The sequence below is a fragment of the Globicephala melas genome, chromosome 16 (assembly GCF_963455315.2).
Source record: "Globicephala melas chromosome 16, mGloMel1.2, whole genome shotgun sequence".
In the NCBI taxonomy this organism is placed as follows: Eukaryota; Metazoa; Chordata; class Mammalia; order Artiodactyla; family Delphinidae; genus Globicephala; species Globicephala melas.
The window spans coordinates 21,610,600-21,635,233 of NC_083329.1; the positions used below are offsets into that span (position 1 = coordinate 21,610,600).

A 24,634-nucleotide genomic window follows, 5' to 3' on the forward strand; every position below is an offset into this window, starting at 1 on the left:
ACCATTTTATCTTTCTATATTTTTAAAAATTTTTGGAACTTTTCATAATTTGCCTCTTATTACATATTAACTGGTCAGTATGTAGAAATGCGTGTGTGCATTTGTGTGGATGTGTGTTCAAGGCATTTAATAACACATATAATTTCCATCACGTTTCTTTTGTGTTTCACTTCTCTATGGCTGTATAACAAACCACCCCATAACTTAGTTAATTAAAACAACAATGATTTCTTTTTATTCCCTATTCTGTTGACCTCACTTGTAGATCACTGAGCTCACTGCGGCAGTTGAAGTCAGACATGGCCTGAAAGGCTGGATAGTCTAAACTGACCTCCCTCACTCACTCATCTGTCACAGTGTTGCCTCTCGGCTGGGATGCCTCAGTTCTTCTCTACCAAGTGTCTCATTGTTCTAGGATAGATCAGCTTCCATTTAGCATCTCAGGGCAGCCTAACAACGGGGAAAGAGCCAACAAGGCCAAGCCTGAGTACTTATCTAAAAGGACTTGAGTGCACCTATTAATGAAACATGTGGGTGTCTCAAAGTGGACCTGTGAGATTTTAATTGATAGAGGTGACTGAATGATGAGTTGGAGAGGCCAGTGCCATTGAAAGACAAATGTAATGTGACTCACAGTTCCGCTAGAAATCAGAGGCAAGGCACACTACAAAGGGTACAGAAGGAAAAACCAGTCAGTCAGGGGGCACAAAGTTTCAAGAAAAAGGTATAGGCCACAACCTTATTGAGGTTTCTGTGAGTAAGGCAAGGCAGGCAGGGTAAACGCTTTAGGACTGGCTAGTTTGAATAATTCAGGTGGGCTTTGGGGTGTAGGGCCAGTCCCTAATTCCTTGTATCTGTCCCTGTGTTGATTTAGGGCAGGGAAAAATATTGGCTTTGAGTGTGAATGTGAGATAAAAGAGGTGGTTGGGGGTGTGGACTCAGGAATGCTTGGTTTGTATATGAAAAATAGGCTGATCTGTAAGCTGTTTACCATCTCTAAGAATTAGCTAGAGGGGCAATCTCTCCCCAGCCAGCAAGGGAACCCCCCACTAAAGGTCAAAAGATATAGTAATCATAAGATATAGAAAAATTAAAAATATGATTAATCCAGTGGTTAAGATTTTGTGCCCACTATTAGTCTGGGGACCCCAAGCATCAGTGCTCTCTGTGGCCCATGTCAGACAAGGGTTAGGCAAATCTCTTTCTCTACAAATAATAATAGTGATAGTTGATGTTTATTGACCTCTTACTATGTGCCAGGCATGACACTATTAGTACATCATGAATTAAAAAATGATCACCATAATTCTCACATAAATCTTGTAACATCAGCACTAGTACAATCTCCACTTTCCAGATAAGTAAACCAGAGTTATAACAATAGGATTTGTTTCTTTTTGGATCTCAGGAGCAGAAAGTTGACTTAACCATTCTCACATCATCAGAGTTGACCTGTTCAATAAAAATAAGTTTGTATGTAAGGGGAATCCCCTAATCTTGGGGCAGGACAGGGTTTCCTCTAACATCTTCTTATCAGCATCTTAACAGTCATCATAACAAAATATAACATTGATGAAAGTATTGAATAGGCACCATGCTTGGAGCATTTGTACTGAAATTCTGGCCTTTGTCTGTCTGAATCTAAAGCTTAAATATTTAACCACTGAATTCCATTTTCCTCAATAATAAGCTGTGGAGAACATTCCCCATCATTGCCCACTCTTGTGTATTATCTCCTGTATTAGAGAAGGTGCATATTTCCATAGTTTAAGTAACTCCAATTTAACTTCAAACTTAACTCCCTTTGCTTTTCTTTATTGTGCTAAATCAGCCAAAGCATCTCAGTCACAGACACTTCCAACAAATTGAATGAAAAAATAAGTGTGCGTGAAAAGTACATAAAATGATTCTACTAGACCATTTAGTTATCTGTCTCCCTGTCTCCATCTGGATTCCTCTGTAACTCTTTCCTTTTTTTTTTTTTTTTTGGAAAGTAACATTTCCACACTTTACAAAATCATTTTCCTTATTCTTTTAAGTGCAAATAATCTGGGGGGTATTTCTGAGTATTTGAGACTTATTTTTAAGGAAACTATGTGTCTCATTTCACACTTTTCCCTTTAAAATGTTAATTCCATGAAGCAGGTGATCCCCAGTGTCATAATTATAGTTCCTGGATTTTCTGGGTGCACTTCTAGGAATTACTGCCAGCAATTTTATTTTAGTGAAGGGAAAGAGAAATGAACAGAATTGTGTCCTCATCATAGAGGCCCGGGTCTGCAAGAAAAATTTGGGAAATGCTACATCTCTGCTGATTTCATACCTTTCAATAGGCAGTATCATCTTTCCATGAGAACAAGGCAAGAGAATCTTGGTGGAAAAAAAAGAAAGTTGAAAGCTAGGAAATTAGGTGTATCCTCATATTTTTTTGATCGTAGTATTGAGAGCACTAAACAAACAATAATTCTAAAATATTATACTACACAGATATGCCAAATCCAATCTGGAATGAATTACGTTTTTGTTGTTTTTACCAATGAAAAATCACCATCATTAACTCCCAAAATCTGAAACATCTTGAGATTAGATCAAGCCTAAGACCTTCTGAGAGATGGTCTAATCCATAAAAGAAAATGCATTCACTATTATACTTTATTTTTGTAGCCTGGAAGCTACAAGGGGACAATTAAAATGATGAAAGTATTATTGTTTATTGGCTCAAAGAATTTAAATCACAGATACAAGGGAGAAAGGACCCAGTTGTGCCAAAATTCTGGAGAAGAAGTATTTAGATTTTTAAACTTAGGGATGGTTTAAAGGGACTTTATAGCGAAAGATAGGCTCAAGAAAAATGTAAATGAATTAGCTGAGCCATTGTGGGGTTATGAAATTTTACATATACATCATTGAAGATGTTAGGTGAGAACATTTTATACATACAATATCATTATTAGTTGGTCTGGGTTTTTTAACACTTCTCCCACTTTGCTCTTTGCAAACATTTTCCTACTTTGGTTTCTGAGTAGGAAAAGGTCAAGAAACCATTTAGCAAAGTTAAGTTGACAAACATATCTATTTAAAAATCAGTCAAGTTCTAGTAAGAAGGAGTAAGAAGGCAGGAACATGACCTATTTTACCAGAACAAATTTAATTTAATATAATTTTAGAGAACTGAATAAAGCAAAGAGAAATCTGAGGTATGAAAGGCTGTGACTGAGGAAACAACTACCACCCCTAGTATTGGGTGAACAAACGGAAGAAGCTGGGATTATTAAATGTGCGGGTTTGGAGAAGTGGCTGCCGGAAGCTGGATCTCAGGTCTTTGAAGAGGACCTACTGTTTGGCTACTACTTGTACCTTAAAGCTCAAATCAGGTCCCTGTAGAGGTGGAACTGAGACCATTGATGAGTGGTTGTGTTACCCAGAAAACTGGTCACTTCTTGGTGTGTGTCTAGTCAAGAGAGGGAAGTATTTATTACTTGGAGCAAGTAATGGGAACACTGGGCATCTTTCCCAAAGCAGTATCTCCCAGAACAGCAAAATGGGACAAGTTTTAAGCTAAGGGTACGTGCATACTCATGAAGGGACTTGGGCAGTCGACAGAGTCCAGGCTGTATTTGATTGAAACCACAAGAGTCAGAAAAGGTCATCATCATCCATTAGGTTCCAGTTGATCTGGTGGTTGAGCCCTTTCGGCTAATCTTTACCATTGAAATAGAACCAGGAGTGTTTACAACTGATATCTTTGCTATTGTTAACTTCTTTTGCCTGATAACAGTTGTTTGTTTCTGCATTATTTTGTCCCCTTAAGATCATTAATTACTGAGACTTGTTCAAGGGCAAGAATTATGGCCAGGCTTAGATCACAAAATGGCTTTAGGCCAAAATGACTTCTCTTATGTCAAGAAAGCCATGCCTGGTTTTCTTTCTCTGGAGACTCTCTACCTTATCTGCTTACAGTTGCTTCTAGACTAGTCATAGCAAAAGAACTTGGAAGTCAACTCCCCTGGAGCTGAAACTCAAACCACCAAGGAGTAGGCGCTGGACAGCTGATGTCTCTCTGCCTCACTGTATTACAGAGAACAAACCTGACTCCATATTGGATCTATTCCTTTAGCGCTAACCTTTGTTTTCAGTTGCCTGTGCTTAGTCATGCTGGCTCTGCACCTTTGTAAAGAAATGTTGCCTATAGCCTGAAATATATACAATAGCCCTTTCTCAAGACACTGCCTCCCAGGCTTGACCTTTAAAGGTATAACAACTTTTCATTCATGCAGAGATAAAAAGTTGCAGAAGAGAAAATAGCATTTGTCTTATTGAAGGTTTACAGGAACATTGTGACTAGACCAGACAGCTGCAAGAACAAAGGACTGTCACATCCCCTCCCAGGTCTGGCCAGTACCAAGAGGTCTGCAACAACCAGCCACATCCCCTAATCTTTTTTTTTTTTTTTTTTTTTTTGTGGTACGCGGGCCTCTCACTGTTGTGGCCTCTCCCGTTGTGGAGCACAGGCTCTGGACATGCAGGCTCAGCGGCCATGGCTCACGGGCCCAGCTGCTCCACGGCATGTGGGATCCTCCCGGACCGGGACACGAACCCGTGTCCCCTGCATGGGCAGGCGGACTCTCAACCACTGTGCCACCAGGGAAGTGCCCTCCCCCCAGTCTTTTAGTATAAAAGGAGCCTGAATTCTAACTCAGGTAAGATGGTTCTCTGGGACACTAGTCTGCCATCTTCTCAGTCGGCTGGCTTTCCAAATAAAGTCACTATTACTTGCCCCAGCACCTCCTCTCTTGATTTATTGGCCTGTCCTGCAGTGAGCAGTATGAGCTTAGACTTGGTAGCAGTAGGCTTCTCAGTGAAAGACTCAGAGTGGCACACTAAAATATGTGTACGTTGCCTGCAAGACACAAAGGCTCTCACTGTGCCTCCTATTTAATATCAATTCATGATGAAGCAACATGCCTCTTACCTTGGATATCTCAACATGCTTCAGACCATCGGAAATTAAGATATTCCACAAAGATGTCCCTGAACATTCATAAAGTTAATCTCCCAACATCTGGCTTACATGTGTCCTATCAAAGCAAATGAAGTAATTGCTATTTCCTGTTCCTCTGGTCTGATTGACACAATGTCATCAGTGTAGTGGACATTGTTAAGACATTCAGGAGACCTGCAGAATATGAGTGACAGTAAGAGAACTGACGTTGCAATGAGGCAAGTTTATGAAATAAATTGTGGGGTAAAATCAAGCTGCCTTTGATGGAAGAATTTTGCAAACTGGTATAGAGGGGGGAAAAAGCATTTGCTAGGTACATGGCTGCATTCTAGGTACCAGAAGATGTGTTGATTTGCTCCTAAATTTATCTTTTCACATCTGAAATAACAGCACCATTTGGAGTTCTCACCTAATTAAGTTTATGATAATCACAGTTGTTCTTGGAGTTCCTTCTCCCTTAGCATACATAGGCTAATTAGAAAAACAATGGGATATGATAGGTATCAGCACTCATGAACATTTCGAGTTCGGGATGGTGCTATTGAACTATGCAGTTTTCCTGGGGATGTGGTATGGTTTTTCTTTTATTAATCTAGTAAAGGAAAAGAAATTCCTGGTACTTCCATTTAGTTCTTACTTTCACAATAGCCTTCAGTCAATAGGTCAGAGGGATAGTATGTGGATTCTGACATTTGCTATATCTGTCTATTACAATTATACATTCAAAAAGTGAGGAAAGGGACTTCCCTGGAGGTGCAGTGGTTGGGAAGCTGCCTGCCAATGCAGGGGACACAGGTTCAAGCCATGGTCCAGGAAGATCCCACATGCCGCGGAGCAACTAAGCCCATGCACCATAAGTACTGAGCCTGCGCTCTAGAGCCTGCAAGCCACAACTACTGAGCCCACGTACCACAACCACTGAAGCCCAAGCACCTAGAGCCAGTGCTCCGCAACAAGAGAAGCCACCGCAATGAGAAGCCCGCACACGACAACGAGGAGTAGTCCCCACTCGCCACAACTAGAGAAAGCCCACGCGCAGCAAGACCCAACGCAGCCAAAAATAAATTAATTAATTTTTTTAAAGTCTGCATTTTTAAAAGAAGTGAGGAAATATTCATTGAATTTATTGATAAAACGATTGAGCCTGCTTTGATTCAAACATGGGCCAAGACTCCATTTATTGCCTAAATTCCACTGGCCCCTAATTAACTGATAGACCACTGTCACATTCAGGATTCCCAGAAATTATTGTCAGATCAAATACAATGTCTACTGATTTTGGTAAGTGCTAAGTATTTCCATTTCCCTTTATTAAAGTGTCTCCTGTCCATCTGGAGAAGGTGTGCAGTCATATTTACACATATACTTGTGGCAGTATGGCAGGACCCATTCTTGAGGAGAAGAGATTTCCCCATTCATCAGTGAAGGTTTGTGAACTGGCTGTGATCTGAAAACTAGGTGAATGGCTGTGATTCTCCATGATGGTGCATTGAAAAATCACCAGAACTGGAGTTTAAACTTTTTAAAAAATGTGGCTCAATTAATAATTAGGCCAACCACCTATTTTATTACTAGAAGCATAATAATTTGTTAGAAACCTCAAAAGATCACTACAGGTCCAAATAGTCCAATTTCTACTGCATCCTTGCTGTTTGTTATGGTAAATATCCTCATGTTGTCCATGGTGATAATATGCTGTCCATTATCCTTTGTTCTTCTTGGATCTTGTCATCTCCTTTGAAATCAGGGAGTTATTTCCCATCCTTATATACAACCTAGATAATGAAGCTACTACAGAGCCTACCGAGGATACTGACACTCTCATCATTAATGTATTTCTCAGTGCCTTAGTGAAACTCTTGTCTTCTGAGCACTCTTGACGATGTAGTGGGGAAATGATGAAATGCAAGCCTTGAATGTTAACTCCATTTCACAGTTCTATCTCCCTGAACCTTTGTATTCCTTCCTTTACATTATTCCATGGAAGTTCTGGCATCTCAATCACATTAACTGAGGGAGAACATTAAGTTCAAGTTTTAGTCAACCATTAGAACTGTTATAAACTCTTTTAGATTGGTATACGTTTAATCCGGAATTTCTGGTAAATGCATGCATATCAACATATTTAGCCTAATCAGGATATATATATATATAGATAGATATAGATATAGATATAGATACAGATATAGAGATAGATATATGCTGCTTTATCTTTAAGAGACTACCATAGGGCTTCCCTGGTGGCGCAGTGGTTGAGAGTCCGCCTGCCGATGCAGGGGACGTGGGTTCGTGCCCCGGTTCGGGAGGATCCCACATGCCACGGAGTGGCTGGGCCCGTGAGCCATGGCCGCTGAGCCTGCGCGTCTGGAGCCTGTGCTCCGCAACGGGAGAGGCCACAACAGTGAGAGGCCCACGTACCTCAAAAAAAAAAAGAGACTACCATAGAAGCTATTAGAATCCATTCTCATATATATTCCCTGGGTTTCTACTTGTAGAAAAATCTTTTTAAAAATTTAAAGCATTAACTATTTTCTGCTGGGTCTGATGTTGAGCTTGTTCTAGAAGATTCTAAGATATGACCCTAGGATTCTAATTCGTGACTACAGTGTCAATAATAGGTAAGTATATGGTAGAACTTCAAGATAATAGGCATCCCCCAATATGGCAACTCTCCAGATGAAATTATAGGGTCTTCACGTAAGAGGCAGCTTGACTCCTCAGACACAAGAGGGTAGGCTGTTTCCGTTGGAAAAAGAGACTCAAAATAACTTGAGAATCAAGTTACTTAACCTCACCTGAGTTCACTCAAATATTCCCATTCCAGATGTTAGGGCTTCAAAGCAGATAGTCTCTGACTTAGGAGGCTTCAACTTTACCATGGTGTGATAGCAACACACATTCAATAAAAACCACACTTTGAACTTTAAATGTTGATCTTTTCCCAGGCTAGCCACATGCAGTACAAAACTTTCTCATGATTCTGTATGGCAGCAGCAGTGAGCCATAGCTCCTTGTCAGCCTCTCGATCACGAAGGTAACAACCACGACACTTACAATCACTCTGTACCCATACAAACCTTCTGTTTTTCACTTTCAGTATAGTATTCAATAAATTCCATGAACTATTCAACATTATAAAATAGGCTTTGTGTTAGATGATTTTGCCCAACTGGAGGCTAATGTAAGTATTCTGAGTATGTTTAAAGTAGGCTAGGTTAAGCTATGATTTTGTTAGGTTAGGTGTATTAAATGCATTTTTGACTTACAATATTTTCAAATTACAATGGGTTTATCAAGGCATAAGTTCCATCATAAGTGGAGGAAGATCTATACTTATCAATAAATATCCTAACTTTCGCATATCTCGTTTGGCAACCAAATGAATCCAACTTAAGTTGTGAATCCAACCTAAGTTGTAATTCTGCAACTTGCACAATTAATGTTTGTGTCTGGATTTATGGAGCTTAATCCTGTGACTACAAGAATAAGACATTCTTCCATCAATGGATCAATGGATAAAGAGGATGTGAGACATATATAATGGAATACTACTCAGCCACTTTTTTCATCAAAAAAGATGAAATCTTGCCATTTGTGACAACATGGATGGACCTCCAGGGTATTATGCTAAGTGAAATAAGTCAGATGGAGAAAGACAAGTACTGTATAATTTCACTCACATGTGGAATATAAAAAAACATATAAATAAAAAAAGTAAACAACCAAACCAAACCAAACAAAAATAAACATGCAGATACAGAGAACAGAGCAGTGATTACCAGAGGGGAAGGAGTAAGGGAAGGGCAAAATGGGTAAAAGGGGATCGACTGCATAGTGATGGATGGAAACTACATTTTTAGTGGTGAGCACACTCTAGTGTGTACAGAAGTTGGAATATAAGGTTGTACACATGAAACTTATATAATGTTATAAACCAATGTTATCCCAATTTTAAAAAAATATTTTAAAAAGAATAAGGGACAACAAGAGATGTCCTTTGGTTCTTCAATTGTGTTCTCAACTTGTCCTTTCTTTTTTTAAATGCTCTACAAAACTCAGAAGCAGTTATACCACACCAAAACCCATGTTATCATCACCATCACAATCAAGTGAAACAGCATTTCATCTCTCAGAGCCCTTACTTCAGAGGTCATTTTATCACAAACAACCATCGGTGATGATTCAATGAATTACCATGTCACTAAGTGCCACGGATTACTGACATCCCATTCCCATCTTAAGGAGTACAACGGTACATTCAAGCCCAAAGAGATAGACAAACCAATCCCAAATTACCATCTTCCAGGATTTGTTTCCTGAGGCCACTCATGACCAATTTCTGTATCATTCAGGTTCCAGTCAGGATATAGAACAACTCAGATAACTGAAAAGGCAAAAGGAGATCTCTGAAGTATCACTGAAGTAGTAGCTTCAGTAAGCAGATACCGCCCCTAGGACCTGGGAAAGCAAAACTAAGAAGATGGCGGAAAAGGGACCCCACAGAGCTGAGACTCAGCCCTCTGAGGAGGGGGTAGACCAGACCAGAATTGGTGTCAGAATCTCACCGAAGCACTCCCTTCAAGGTGAAACTCAAACCTCCAAGGGAGGTGTCCTGTGATATTTTTGAAGGGGCTCTTGGGGCATAATTTTGTAGTGTGGGGAAAGAAGCAGCAAACTGGAAGTAACTAACCACTGATATCAAAACCAGCTACCACAGTGAGGATGAACAATTTCTGTGGTGACACAAATAGCAAGTAGCAAGTTCATCTGTCATTCTCCTCTCACAGACTCCATTAGCTCCCCATGTTGGTCGAGCCTAACAGCCAGCAGGCAAAAGAGAAATGTAATTTGCACAGCCCCAGATTCAGCATCACAGAATATAAAAGGGAAGGTTTTAAAGGGAGAAGTACTACCTTGATAATCACGAATTATTTTTATAATGATGTCATATATCATAACTGTCAACATTTAAAATTACCAAGCCCAGTCCTCTATAACACAGATGAGGAAATGGAAGCCTAAAGAATTAGTGCCTTATTCTATATCACATGGTAAGGAGTGATAGACCAAGTACTTCAGGAAAGTACCAGAAACAAAAGCAAAAGTTCTATATTTATTACACCACTTTGCCTCTACAAAATTGCTTCATATCTTTATAAACTATTTTAAACATAAAATTCACAGTCAACATTCATTTGGGCATCTCGGCATGCGTCCACATGTGGACTTGCTGTAGAATAGGCTTCACATGCACAGAACTGGCTCAGTCCTGGTTTTTTAGAATTTTTGGACTTGAACCAAATTGCTTAAGGCTCAATCTGTGTGTAACCAGTATGTTGAGCAAGCACGACTCCTGACATAATCAAAACACAACTTTATTTTTGTCTCTCACCATCCTTCTAAAATGTGTTCAGTTGTGATAATGTTTTTCTGCCTTTGGGTGAAAACTTCAAGTCCATGATATTTTTGCTTGTTTCTTTCAGTTAAAATATCCTGGAGCCACTTTAAGAAACAAACTGACCCTATTTCAGAAATCAGAATGTCCAGTTCAAGATATTAATGCAAACTTTGGATCTGACTTATCATTAAAATGCTCTCACCTTCCCAGCCTGCAGAAGCTGGCATCTCCTGGAAGCCTGCAGTGGAAAAGAAGGGCAAGGTTGATTTCTCTTGCATTTCCTTACCCTGTGCTTTCGCTGCCCTCACCCCACCTTGCTAGATAGTTTCTGACTCCTACACAGTTGGAGCAGAGTGAGGGTGGAGTGAAAAAGAAAAGTGAAATCTTTTGTTTAAATGGTAGTTTCATAAGCTGGTTTTCTGCTCTCTGGGCTTGACAGCTGTTTAGAGCTGATCCTTTCTCTTTGGATGCTGTTAGAGACTTGTTAGAGTTTCTTTACTGGGTCCCTCTGTCTATAGATCTCTTACCCTGGGCATCATATTGTGGGTGGGGGCTTGCCCTAATTTCAGCAACCCCTAGATATCCAGGGTTACCCCTTAGTTTTTTGCTACTGGGATTTCAAACTCTTATTTCTGAACTGTCTTGGTGGCACTACTAAACTGGACCCAAGATGACTCCAGGCTGGATAATATTCTCCCATATGACCCACCTCTGGCCCAAAAGAAAGACCTTTGTACTGACCTATTCTTGGGGTGCAGGTTAACTGAAAGAAAACCACAAAACAGTTCTTCCAGGACCATCTAGATTTCACTGATGAGAGTTATACTGTAATCTTTGATCACAGAAGTCATGTATTAGGCTTCCTATATTCTCAAGAATACATACACACACATATGTATATATTATCTAGTTGAAAGTTTCAAGAGTTGCAGAACTAGTTTAAAGACTTTCTTTTAAACATTTGCATATATCAATTTGGAAAGGCACTTTGGAATTTTCCATCTGTTTACCTTGGTGCTTAGTTGAAATATCACCTTTAATTAGCTCTTCCGTGTGATTCATTGCCAACTTATTAAAATCCATATCCTAGAGCAGTGGTTCTCAAAGTTTTGTGTGCATTGGAATCCTCTGTAAATTTTGTAAACTTTCTGTTTCTGTTTCAGTGAGTCTCAGGTGGGAACAAATAATTTACACTTATAAAAGTTCCCAGGTGATGCTGATGCTGCTGTTTCTGGGGACCACACACTGAGAACCACTCTCTGCTGTAGGACAACAGGATGCCAAGGTATCTCTGCTCTGGTACTGTTTTGGAGTTAACATTTGAGAGATATAGAAAATTCACAAGCGTGAAATTTCTGTATAAGATTTAATAAGCGTAACCCTTCCTACCATCCTTTCTGATCCTAGTGTTATATTTGAAGTTGGGAAATTTGTTTCCAAATTGCAAGTGAATCTATACAGCAGCAAGATTGATTTTGTTCATCAATCTGCTATTTATTCAACTATGCAGTAAGTATCTATTGATCATCTATATGTGCCAGGTATTATGTCTCTGGAACAGTGTTTATCAAAGTGTGGCCTTTGGGCCACCAGCATGAGCAATGGTTCTTTTGCATGAATCAGAATCACCTGGAGAGTTTGTTAAAGGCAGATGGCTAAGCACCACCCCCAGAGTTTCTAATCTAGTAGGTCAAGGGTGAGGCCTGAAAATTTACATCTCCAACAAATTCCCAGTTGTTGCTGAACAAATGTCAGTAGACATTTCTAAATTGTCTTGAAATGTTAGGCATTTCTGTTTGCTCTTTTCCAGTTTTTAAAAATAAGGAAAAACAATATCCCTTTTAAAAAGTGAAAGTCTCCATGTAAATCATTTTGAAATTATTTGCCAACTAAAGAAAAAAGCTTATTTTAGCAGCACAGAACATACCATCTTTAATGATGAAAAGCTACAAATATAGTTCCCAGGTCATTATACTTGCAGTGTTTGCTTTTTTCTCATTATTCTCTTTCTTCCAATTAGCTCTTTGAAAATCAAGTTAAGGGCTATAGCTGACAGTGATGGGCAAGAATTTCTCTTATCTGGTCAATAAAAATAAATCCCCCACATAAAAATGTCATACTCATGTTGGCAATGACTAAAATCCAGTGGTGTATTTAAAAGGGTCCAGTGGACACACAGAAACACACAGATCACTATGGTATCTTAGACTTCTGACTGTAGCCAAGGTATAAGCGCTTGAATCAGAATAATCCCCCTGTTGAAAACAACTGTAAAACTTAGGCAATAACATAAAATTACTATTTTAAAAAGCCTTAGAAATAAACTATGGCTAGAAGACCAAGAGGCTGTAACTCACACAATGAGTTGAGCTCCATATTCCCAAGATTTTATTCTGGAGTCCATTTGCCAATTCATGCTTGGGGAATACTTTCCTAAAACAAGTCACATTGAACCAAGGAGACAGATGCTTGAGTTTAGGGTGGACAAAGAAACTGGGACATTAAAGGAAGATACTACACATAAAGGATACACATAAAGTGAGTAAAAAATATGCATGTAATCTCCTCTTGAGCAATTCATGATTTGCACATTGCAGGGTAAAACTTCAGGAAAATCAGCAGAAGGATGCAGCAGCTTAGAGATTAAAAAGCTGAGCTGCACAGTGATTTCAGCCATCATAGAGTTCTGGGGAAACAAAAGTTAAAGTTCAAGGGCCATCAAGGTGGAGTGGTCCTTTCCACAGCTTTGTTTGAGATCCCAGGACTACCTCTCCTAGTAAGTAAAAATTAAGTAGAAAAAAAAAATCAAAGATCATGGAATATTTGAAAAACATGGTTAATAAATTTGACGTAATGAACATATATAAAACACCAAATGTAAATATTGTAGAACACATCCCTTCAAGTGTGCTTGGAACATTTATCATTGTTGATCATAGGATAGGCCAGTAAGCAATTTGTGACAAATTTTAAATAATTGAAATTACATACAATATTTTTTCTGATCACAATGGAAGCAAACTAAGAATAAAGACAAAATAGTAATTAGAAAAACATGAATACTTTAAAATTAAAAATAATAATTGTTAAAAGCTCATTAATCAAAAAAGAAAATGAAAATCAGAACATATTAAACTGAATAATAATGAATGGGTCATATTAAAACTTGTGGGAACCAGTTTGCCGAGCAGAAATTGAGACACAGAAGTAGAGAAAAAATGTATGGGCACCAAGGGGGGAAAGTGGCAGGGAGTGGTGGTGGTGATGTGATGAATTGGGAGATTGGGATTGACGTGTATTCACTGATGTGTATAAAATGGATGACTAATAAGAAAAAAAAAAAAAAACTTGTGGGATGCAGCTAAAGCAGTGATTAGAGGGGAAATATTTTTAAGTGTGTGTGTGTGTGTATGTGCACATGAACACACGTGTATGAAAAAGTTTGGAAAAATAATATAAACTTCTCCATCAAAAGAAGAGAAAAATAATAGGAAATTAAGCCCAAGGTGAGAAAAGGAGGAAAATAATTAGATAAAAGTAGCAATAAAGTAAAATATACAAAATTGGTGTAGCAAAAAGCTGTTTTTAACAATTCATAAAATTGATAAACGTAAGATGGATCAATAAAAATGAAAGAATACAAAAATCACCAATATCAGGAATCAAAAGGAGGATATTAATATAAATCTAATATATAAAACAATAAGAGTAGTGTAGTTGGTAATAGAAACAAATTTATGCAGATAGACTGAAAATTCAGATTCACTGTATAAATTATTTGAAAAACACAATGTACCAAAATGAATGCAAAAATAAATTATATATATACACATATATGTGTATATGTGGTGTGTGTATATATATATATATATATATATACACATACATACATACATACAAGAAATTGTGTATGTAAATAAAATTTTCCCATGAAGTAAACTCCAGGCCCAGATTACTTCAAAGGTTATTTCACCTAAATACATAAGGAAAAAATAAAACCAATCTTGTTCAAATTCCCCCAGAATATAGAGAAAGTGGGAACACTTACCAATTTATTTTCTGAAACCAACATATTTTTGATTCCAAAATCTGGCACAGACATTACACAAAATGAAAATTAAAGAACAAGAAATCTCATGAATATAATTGTAAAAATCCTAAACAAAATATAAACTGATGAGAATCACCAATAAAATACAATAATAGATTATGTTAAAGTGGAGTTTGTTCCAGGCATGCCAGATTAGTTAAACATTCTATAATCAACTTACATCATCAGAACAAAGGAGGAAAATATGTAACCATTTCATACAGATACAAATGTTTTGATATATGTAGATGTTAAGTCTCTTGACTTTATTCAAGGTACTGAATAGCATTAAATTCACTATTTTACTTTCCTGTTTTACTTGTGAAAAGAATATTGCACTAAGGGGCTTCCCCGGTGGCACAGTGGTTGAGAGTCCGCCTGCCGTTGCAGGGGACACGAGTTCGTGCCCTGGTCCGGGAAGATCCCACATGCCGCGGAGCGGCTGGGGCCGTGAGCCATGGCCGCTGAGCCTGCGCGTCCGGAGCCTGTGCTCCGCAGCGGAGAGGCCACGGCAGTAACAGGCCCGCGTACCGCAAAAAAATTAATTAATTAATTAATTTAAAAAAAGAATAATGCACTAAGGATAGATGGAAGGTCTATTTGCATTTGCCAATTGTGATAGAAGGCTTTTGTAAGTATGTATTGTAAAATCGATGCATATTTATTTTTAGCATTGTGTTATTGCCTCTGCTGCTAATAAACAAACAAATGACTACCTGGAGGAGCAGCTAAAACACTTGCTTATTTTCAGAATACTAGAGCTATATTTTTATTTATAATTGCATAGACTATATTAATTAACTTTACAGACCAGTGTGATTGTATAACTTATAGCCTTTGTATTTTTATAATTTACATCATTTGCAAATGTTAAGTGTAGTTAAGAGGTATTTTATTGATTGCACTCCATAATTCTTTACTTTCTAAAAAATACATGAAAAATTTTGAATTGACTAAGCAATAATATACCAAGTGCATTATAACTGGAAAATGTAAATATATGCATTATTCACCATGTTAAAGAAAAGATGCATAAAAAGCATGTAATAAAATTCAAAACCCATTCATGATTTTTAAAAACTCAGCCAATTGAGAATAAAAAACATTTATTTAATGTGATAATGTCATCTGCAAAACAATCCCCAGTAAATAATGTACTTCATAGTGATTTCTGAGCCCACTTATTTTCTGACCCACTGCCACCATTTCTAGTCATCATCATAATTCTCTTCCTACCAAAGCAATAAGCAATACATAAATTGATAAGCATATGGTAGAAATATTTGAAGGAAAGGAATGAAGTTTAATTTACACATGATATCATTAGGCACACAGAAATTCTAAAAGAATCAAAAAATTATTAGAATTAATAAGAAAAATTAACAAGGCCACTAGATAGAAAATTAATGTAAGAATTAATTCTGTTTCAATATACTAGAAATAATTAGTTGAAAATTAAGACAAAGAATTAATATTCACAATGCCACCAAATACCTCCAATACCTGGGAATAAATTTATTGAAAGATGTTCAGGATTCTACCCTGAAAACTAATAAATATTGCTGAGAGGACTCAAAGAATATCTAAATAAATGAAGAGAAATAATATATTCATGGATTGGAAGACTTAATATTTTTAAGATGTTAATTTTTCCCGAATTGATCTATAGACACAATGCAGTCCCATTAAAAAGTCCAGCATTTTTTTTAATTGACAAGGCCATTCTAATACAATATGGAAGAACTAAGTAGGGGACTTCATACCCAATATCAAAATTTATTATAAAAAGTTATAGTAATTAAGAAATGTTTTTATTAGCACAGAGTTTGATGAACTGATCAATTAAGCAGAATAGAAAATTCAGAAACACAAATACAGTCACCTGATGTACAATAAATGTCACAACAGTGAAGTGGGAAAAGGATGGTCTTTTAAATTAATGTCAGTGGGTTAATTGGTATCCATATAAAACAATATGAACTTTCAGCCTTACCTCATAGCATACACACAAAATTAATCACACGTGGATTATAGAAATAAATGTGATAAAGAAAACAATACCGCTTATAGAAAAAAATAGGAGAACACATTCATGAACATGGGGTAAGAAAAGATTTATTAAACAGAAAATAAAAAGCATTAGCCATAAAGAAAAGTTTTGAAATAATTGATAAATTGTATTACATAAATATTAAGCACTTCTATTTATCAAAAATTATCATATTAAAACCCCAAAATTTGGAACGTTAATGTAAAGTTATTACTATTGTCTATAAAAATATATGTGGAAAAGGATTTGTATTTAGTCTGCATAAAAACTCCTACAAATCAATAGGAAAAAGACTGACCACCCAGTATTTTTAAAACTGACCAAAAGCCTGGGACAAGTGCTTCAGAAAATAGAATATTCAAAGGCCAGTAAATATTTTAAAAAGTACTCAGCATCCTTATTCTTCAGGAAAATACAAATTAAATGACTATGAGATACCTCTATACTCTCACCAGAATGGATAAAATTTTTTAAAAAAAAGGGTTGGTGAAGATGTGAAATAACTGAAAGTCTCATACATTGCTGTTTGGAACAAACACTGAAAAACTAGCATCGTATAGCAAAAGTAAACATGTCCCTTCCTTAGAACTCATTGATTCCAGGCCCCAGAATATATCCTAGAGCAAGTCTAGCTTACGTCTACCAAATGACATTCACAATGATGCAGCTGTATTCCTAATAGCCAAAAATAGACACTACCTATATGTCTATCAACAGTATAATGAAGAAGTAAATGGTTGTATGTTCACGTTGTGGAATACTACGTGGGAATAAAATGGACCGATTGCTAGTACCCTCTACATGGTTAATGAATCTCACAAATATAATACTGAATGATAACAGCTAGACAGGGTACATACTGATTGATTTTGCTAAATATATTCAAAAAGAGCAAAATTAATCTATGGTTATAGATGTCAGAATAGGCATTCTTTGTCAGAGTGTACCTGCCTTGGTGCTACTGACTGACAGGGTACAGGGAGCCTTTGGGAGGCTGGAGAAGATTTCTCTCTTCATCAGTGTGGTTGTGTGTGTGTGTATAAAAATAAAATCACTAAGCAATTTAGTTACGACTTGGACACTCTCATGGATATAGGTTAAATTTCAAAATAATTTTAAAAAAGTATTTTAAATGCTAAAAAGCATTGTTATTGAGCAGTGTTCTCTTCAAACAAGCTGCAACTAATAGCAATAGGTTGAAAAACATGAACTTTTTCAGTTCATGTTTTGTTTTAAATTGCTTTATTCATTGATTCAGCTTTTGTTGTTGGTGTCAGTGTGGCTTTATGTGACACTGCTGGTGGGTGTCTATGATTCATGCTAGTGATGATTATCTGATGATATTAAGAAATGCTATCAAACAAATGAGAACACCAGCTTTGTCATTCATTCATTCAACAAACATTTACCGACTGTCTATTCTGTGCCTGCATTGGTTTAGATACTAAGGCAAAGAGATAAATATATAAGACACACAGGACCTGTAACCTACAGGAGTTTGCAGTCTAATGGGGGAGATAAAAGGGTAAGACAGATGATCATAATAATGAAAGTACAATGTCAGAATAGATCCCAGTGGCCAAGAGAATATAGAAAAGAGGTAGTGGTTACCTACTTAGCACTAAAACAACAGCGCTGAAAATTTTATTATAGGATAATTTCCATAATAAGAACGCTTAAAAGGCTATGGATACATTTCAAATGTTCTCTAATGAAATGACAAGATCTAGGATGCGATGACATAGGATATGCATGCAGGGATCAAGAATTAGGCTACAAAGGATGGCTGGTAGGCACCATGAGGTCATCAATTCAGGGAACCAAAATCTAGAAACAGCAAGGAGCTGGACTAGGAGATGGAGGAATGGAATAACCGATTTTGGCGTAGGGCCTCTGCAGAAATCCAGCATTTGGAGAGCAGGCATAAAGCAGCTTAACAATGTACCCAATGCCTTCTTAGATAGGGGCTCATTAGACTGCCACTGCTGGGACCACAGCTGGCTTTAGAAAATGGACAGACCTCATCCCACAATGTGACTCACATAATCATACCTGGTGATACTGAGCAGGTAAAGGTAGCTGAGCTTCCTAATAACAGTTTTTCATGGCAAACACTCATGAATCTTCATTTGGGCATTTATCTAAGCTTGTTCATGAGTTCAGACTTTGTAGTATCTCTTCATGATAAATGGCATGCATTTACTCGATGACGTACTCAATAAGGGATTCCTTTGACCTTTTCTTTTTTTTTTTTTACATCTTTATTGGAGTATAATTGCTTTACAATGTTGTGTTAGTTTCTTCTTTATAACAAAGTGAATCAGTCATACATATACATATGTCCCCATATCTCTTCCCTCTTGAGTCTCCCTCCCTCCCACCCTCCCTATCCCACCCCTCTAGCTGGTCACAAACCACCGAGCTGATCTCCCTGTGCCATGCGGCTGCTTCCCACTCTAAAGTTAAATTTTCACGTTGCAAAGAATAATTCAAGTACACGGCCAAAAGTTCAGTCTACCACCCAATTTACTGCTGACCTCCTAGAAGCTTGTGAAACTCAGGTGCAGATTCCTTATACCACGATTCACATGGAAGATAGGTTTGGCAAGAACCAACAAGGCAGTAGTTTATTCCATCCATTCAATTTGCCTCCAAAGCAACACTTCTGAGTTTCAATCTCTGTTGTCTACCCCTCTTATTATATCTTATAGGGTATGGTGGTCTTTAATTTTTGTTTTATATTCAGCAGGAAATAGATTTATTTTTTTCAGTAGACTGGATTTTAACTTTCTTCCACCTAGGGAGCAGTGTCAAGTGGAAGTTGGTATTTGAAATGTGAAATAACTTTAAAAACAGCTAACAGGTATTGAGCATCTGCTCTGTGCCATATAGAACAGCCTCGCATGAGGGAAGTGGTATAACTTCCATTTTACAGATTAGGCAACAGAGATTCAGAAATTCAAATGATAGTACACAGCTACGGCGTGGCATACATGGGATTTACGACTAGGATCTTGACTTCAAAGTATAGGATTTTAAGCCTCACACTGTCCTGTCTCCAAGCACCAGAGGCAGATAGACACAATAACTTCTGCTTTGATCACTGCTCTTGCCTTCCTCTTCAGTGTACTTCCGTGCTGCTACCAGAGAGTAGCATACTGTCAGGATGTCTGGACTCCTGAGGGCTGGAGTATGTCTATACTTTGTCCAGATCAAACAAAGAAATGGGAAGCAGCACAAAGTAGTTAGTGTCTGCCCAATTGTGCTTATTCTTTGATTTGTTCCCTCCTTTTCTTTGCAAGCTATGCTTGTTCTCTGAGAGAAAAGTCCCAAAGATCTTATTTTTCAACGGCTACTGTACATTTTATAGAGTTGTATTCTGCTGGAATATTTTGCCCTAGAAATCTACTGAATTTGGCTTCAGTGATAACCTCATTCATCTTTGGATCAGTTCTTTGGAAAAGAGACAAAAATAACTGAAGACTTCTTCTTGTGATATAGGAAGCTTTTGGTTATCATCTCAGTGGCGCTTAAAGAATTTGAGGGACAGCTTTCCATTTCTCTCGTCTTCTCTTCTCTAGTTAGTACTCCCAAAGAAACAGAAGTGAAATGTAGCTCCAACTGAGTTCATATCTGTACTTTCTTTTTTTTAAAATTTAATTTAATTTGTTGTTTATAAAGCAGGCTCTTATTACATATTTCTACTTTCAAGGCGACTGGAATAGAAAAAGTATTATGAAGTTGGTTTTGTGATTTACTATGTCAAAGCCTTTTTATGTTGCACTAACAGGCTAGAGGACAGAAGAGAGAGAGAAATGATAGAAGTTACAATTTCTAGATCATTTTAAGACTATAATGAATTTTTAAAATACATTCTAAGACTTTTTGGTAAAGGTATATTTTTATCTTATTATTTTTTTAATTAATTTATTTCATTTTTGGCTGTGTTGGGTCTTCGTTGCTGCGCATGGGCTTTCTCTAGTTGCAGCGAGCGGGGGCTACTCTTTGTTGTGGTGCACGGGCTTCTCATTGTGATGGCTTCTCCTGTTGCAGAGCACAGACTCTAGGCGTGTGGGCTTCAGTAGCTGTGGTGTGCGGGCTCAGTAGTTGTGGCACATGGGCTTAGTTGCTCCGCGGCATGTGGGATCTTCCTGGACCAGGGCTCAAACCCGTGTCCCCTGCATTGGCAGGTGGATTCTTAACCACTGCACTACCAGGGAAGCCCCAAAGGTATACTTTTAAAAGTCTAATAATACCTCTCTAAATAAACTTACTTAGTCATAGTGCACATTTTCTCTATTTCACATTAAGTTTGACTATTTAAATGGGAAAAATATATATGCATATGAGTTTACACAATGACAGTGATATTATTTCATGCTTCTCTCTTCCTGTTTAACTATACAAGCTATCTTTTGAAACCTGAAATGATTGTGTAAGAAATGCACATAACCTCTAAACAAAAACAGTATGGAATTTTAATTCATGTATATACAAACTGGGGGAGGATTTGGACTAAAGGGAGAGAAAAAGGATAACAAAATTTAGTTCTAAATTTTTTCTCTAACTCTGTGACCTTGGATAAATTTCTTTATATTCTGTGAGATGCAGGCAAAACCTGCCCCCTACCTAACTTTTGGAGCTGCTGCAAGATTTATTAAACTAGGAGAAAAAAACCCAAAAACTGTTTAGAGGTCTGATGAGATAAGAGTTATATAAATACAAGGCAGTATTGTTATCTCTAAGAGGTGTATGAAGTTGAATTAAATTTTACAACACCTTATGAGTCAAGTAGATAATCTCAGACCCATTTTTACAGATAAGAGGGCTTAAGTTCTCCTGTTCAGGCCACTTAGACTGGGTGTATGTGAAGAGATACCATTACTGAATTCAGAGCTAGGCCAGTATTTGTTGATACCTGAATATATTTTAAAGGGCAGTTTAAAACATCCCATCATCCCCTTGGCAAGCAATGAGGAGAGTCTGCATATTATTCTCCCCAGTTTTCTTTCTGTGGTTCTTCGTGAAATTGATCTGAAATGCAAGACACCTTGTGTCAATGGTATCCAAGGGGAGCCAAGTATTTTGAGAGCTATTAAAAGACATTGTTCTAATGATGAGACATAAAATGTGATTTAGCGCAGCTGAAGCCAAGATATCCATCAGACACAGAGACCTAGGAAAAGGGGAAGAAGAAAAACCAATGTGACAGTTAATGCAGTCGGTGCAGTAAGGTTCTGTTAGTAGTGAACACACCACTATATTCATATAAGGTGTATGTGGCTATAACCACATATAACATTATCCCCAATGCTTAAATGAATAAAAGCCAATATAAATTGGAGAATACACATCTTCCCTTCAGCCTAAATAAACTCGCTCACTTGTTTCCAAAAGTAATTGTTCCACATTACTAAAAAATGATTCAAAGAGCTAATTAGAGTGCCTGGCACATAGCAAATTGTCAATAAAGTTACCTGCAATTATTTGGATTTGGAGTAGCAACAGTATTGCAAAAAGTCAAGAACATATTAGGAATAAGATGCCTGGGTTCAAGCCTTGCCTCTTGCACAAAATTGCCATGTGACTCTGCATAGCTGTTTAACGTAATCTTTAAAATGGGGACAATGATAGTACTCAGCTGAGATAAATTTTGTAAAAAACCAAATGATCGGGCACATGTATAATCCTTAGCGTGGTTTCCAGCACACGGACACATCTGACCTACAGAATGTTAACTTCTAGCAGCTGTGCAGCTAGGGCTGGTACACTAGTGTTGCTCTGCTAGCCAGTTACTTACTGAGCACTTCCATGAGCCAGGCACTGAAGGAGATGCTGGGGAAAGGAAAGATGAACAGGGGAGACATGGTCCTTATCCACATGTTGCTTGGGGGCGGGTATTAAAAAAATTCAAATAAAATAATTGAAGCCTGTAACATGCTAAGAAGGAACTAAGAAAGGACTGATGCAAAAAATGTGGAAGATATTTCTTCTTAGTTAGGGAGTCAGGGAAAGTCTGTCTAAGGAAGTACATTTAAAGTGAAGGTTTCAAAGGAAAGGAGTCCACCATGTGAATGGGGATGATGGTGGGCGTTCCACGTAGGTGGAACAGCATATGCAAAGGTCACGAGTTGGACAAAACTTGGCACATGGGAGGAAGGGATCGTCCAGAGTGACTGAAGCATATGGGTGAGGAGGGTGAGTGCTGCCAAATGTGACTGAGGAATGGACAGGACCCAGCGCACACAGGCCTGGTGGGTCGTGGTAAGGAGTGTAGGTATTCTGTTTTGTTTTTGTTTTTGTTTTTGCGGTACGCGGGCCTCTCACTGTTGTGGCCTCTCCCGTTGCGGAGCACAGACTCCGGTCGCGCAGGCTCAGCGGCCATGGCTCACGGGCCCAGCCGCTCCGTGGCATGTGGGATCTTCCTGGACTGGGGCACGAACCCCTGTCCCCTGCATCGGCAGGCGGACTCTCAACCACTGCGCCACCAGGGAAGCCCTAGGTATTCTGTTTGCAAAGGTAAGTTACTTAAGTTTTAAACAGTGGCAAGGAATCGTATTTTTTATACTTTTGAAAGACCACTTTTGCTGCCTTGTAGGGCAAGGCATCTAAACCGTTTTGATCATATACACCCATCAGCATGTGACTCCAAAATGTTTATATGTTCATATTCTCTCTCTCTCTCCCTCGATAGATACATAGATATGTATAGATAGATATAGATATATAAATAGCATATATATGTTCATCAGTAATTGAATATTAGCTAGTCTATTTCCTGCACACAAATGTATCACCTTGTGATACCATTTTGGCACTTGTACCCCACTTTGGAGATGACTATTGTAGAGAAAGGATGGAGCAAAGCAATCTTGGAGTAGGGAGAGTAGTATGGAGACTGTTGAGCTAGTCCAGGTAAGAAATGATGGTGACTTACATTAGGTGGTGGCATATTTTTCATGTGCATAATGAAAAAGACTCCTAATTGGAATTATAGATCTACGCTCTCTAGTGGCCTTTTATGTCAACTATTTTGCTAACAAATGACCCGTTCCTAATGGATCATATTAATAAAACCCATTGGGTTGCTTATTGGATCGTTGGGTTGCAAACACCATGAAATAGACTAGCCCACTTTCCCCCATGATTAGCCTATTTCTTGAAGTCCTCTGGAAAAAGATGATGGTTTAGGGAATTACTGGTACTTTCTGCTTGTTGACAAAAGTTCATGGGGACCAGAGCCATAAGAAATAAAATGAATTTATTTTAAAAAAATAGTTGGAGTCAATTTCTTCTACATCTGTGTAAACTTTTTCACAAATGGATAATTAAAATCAGGCATTAAAAAAGTGCCTGCCTCTACGAATTCTCAGCAAATGGACTGAAAATGCTTTCCCTAAACTCCTTGAGGAGGAAATGTCAGCTCTACTTTCCCAAATCTTCAGGAAGAACTTCCTTTTGAAACCAAAGCAATCTAAATTTTGGTAGGGTAATGATAGACTAAGACCAGAAAATGTGAATTTACTAATTTCTTTTCCATTTTGCTTTTTCCAGTCCTATATTTGGATGGGAGTTCATTTGGGTTCTGAGTCTTTAATCTAATCTGGTTTTCCTCTCTTGGAGGAAATCTTACAGAGTGGAAAGGAGGTTAGCAGGGCATAGAAAGAAGGCATTAAGCAAAGGATCCTGCAAAGCTTTGAAAACTTTTCTGAGGAGAGGAAAACAGCTCTCCTGGGCTTTGACAAAGAGCACTTGCAATTTGGGAGGAAGGAGGTGATAACCTCTGGCTCACCTCTCCTCCATCTAGAAGCAGGAGGATTCAGGCTTGGGTAGTAATGGTACTTTTGGAAGAACAGTCTGTGTCTCCTTTAATGACGAACAGGACACACTTTTGTCCTTTTAAGTATCCAAGTTTTATGGCTGAGAAGCCTGTGCTCTTTGCATTGGCACATTTCTTGGATCGATCATGAGAACAATCATTTTAAATTTTTTTGTAACACACCTCTGGCTTGGAATAAGAGAAACTCCTCTTGCACAGCAGTAAAAAGAGTATTATTCATTAAAGAATAATGATCACGCTGTTACTTGCAAGTT

General features: G+C 37.9%; 1 protein-coding gene across 2 annotated transcripts in view; it reads left to right on the forward strand.

Annotated features, from left to right (window-relative positions):
- The window catches only part of LOC115844941 (VPS10 domain-containing receptor SorCS1), a 790,264-nt gene that overhangs the window by 205,251 nt on the left and 560,379 nt on the right, over positions 1-24,634 (forward strand). The window lies entirely within an intron of this gene.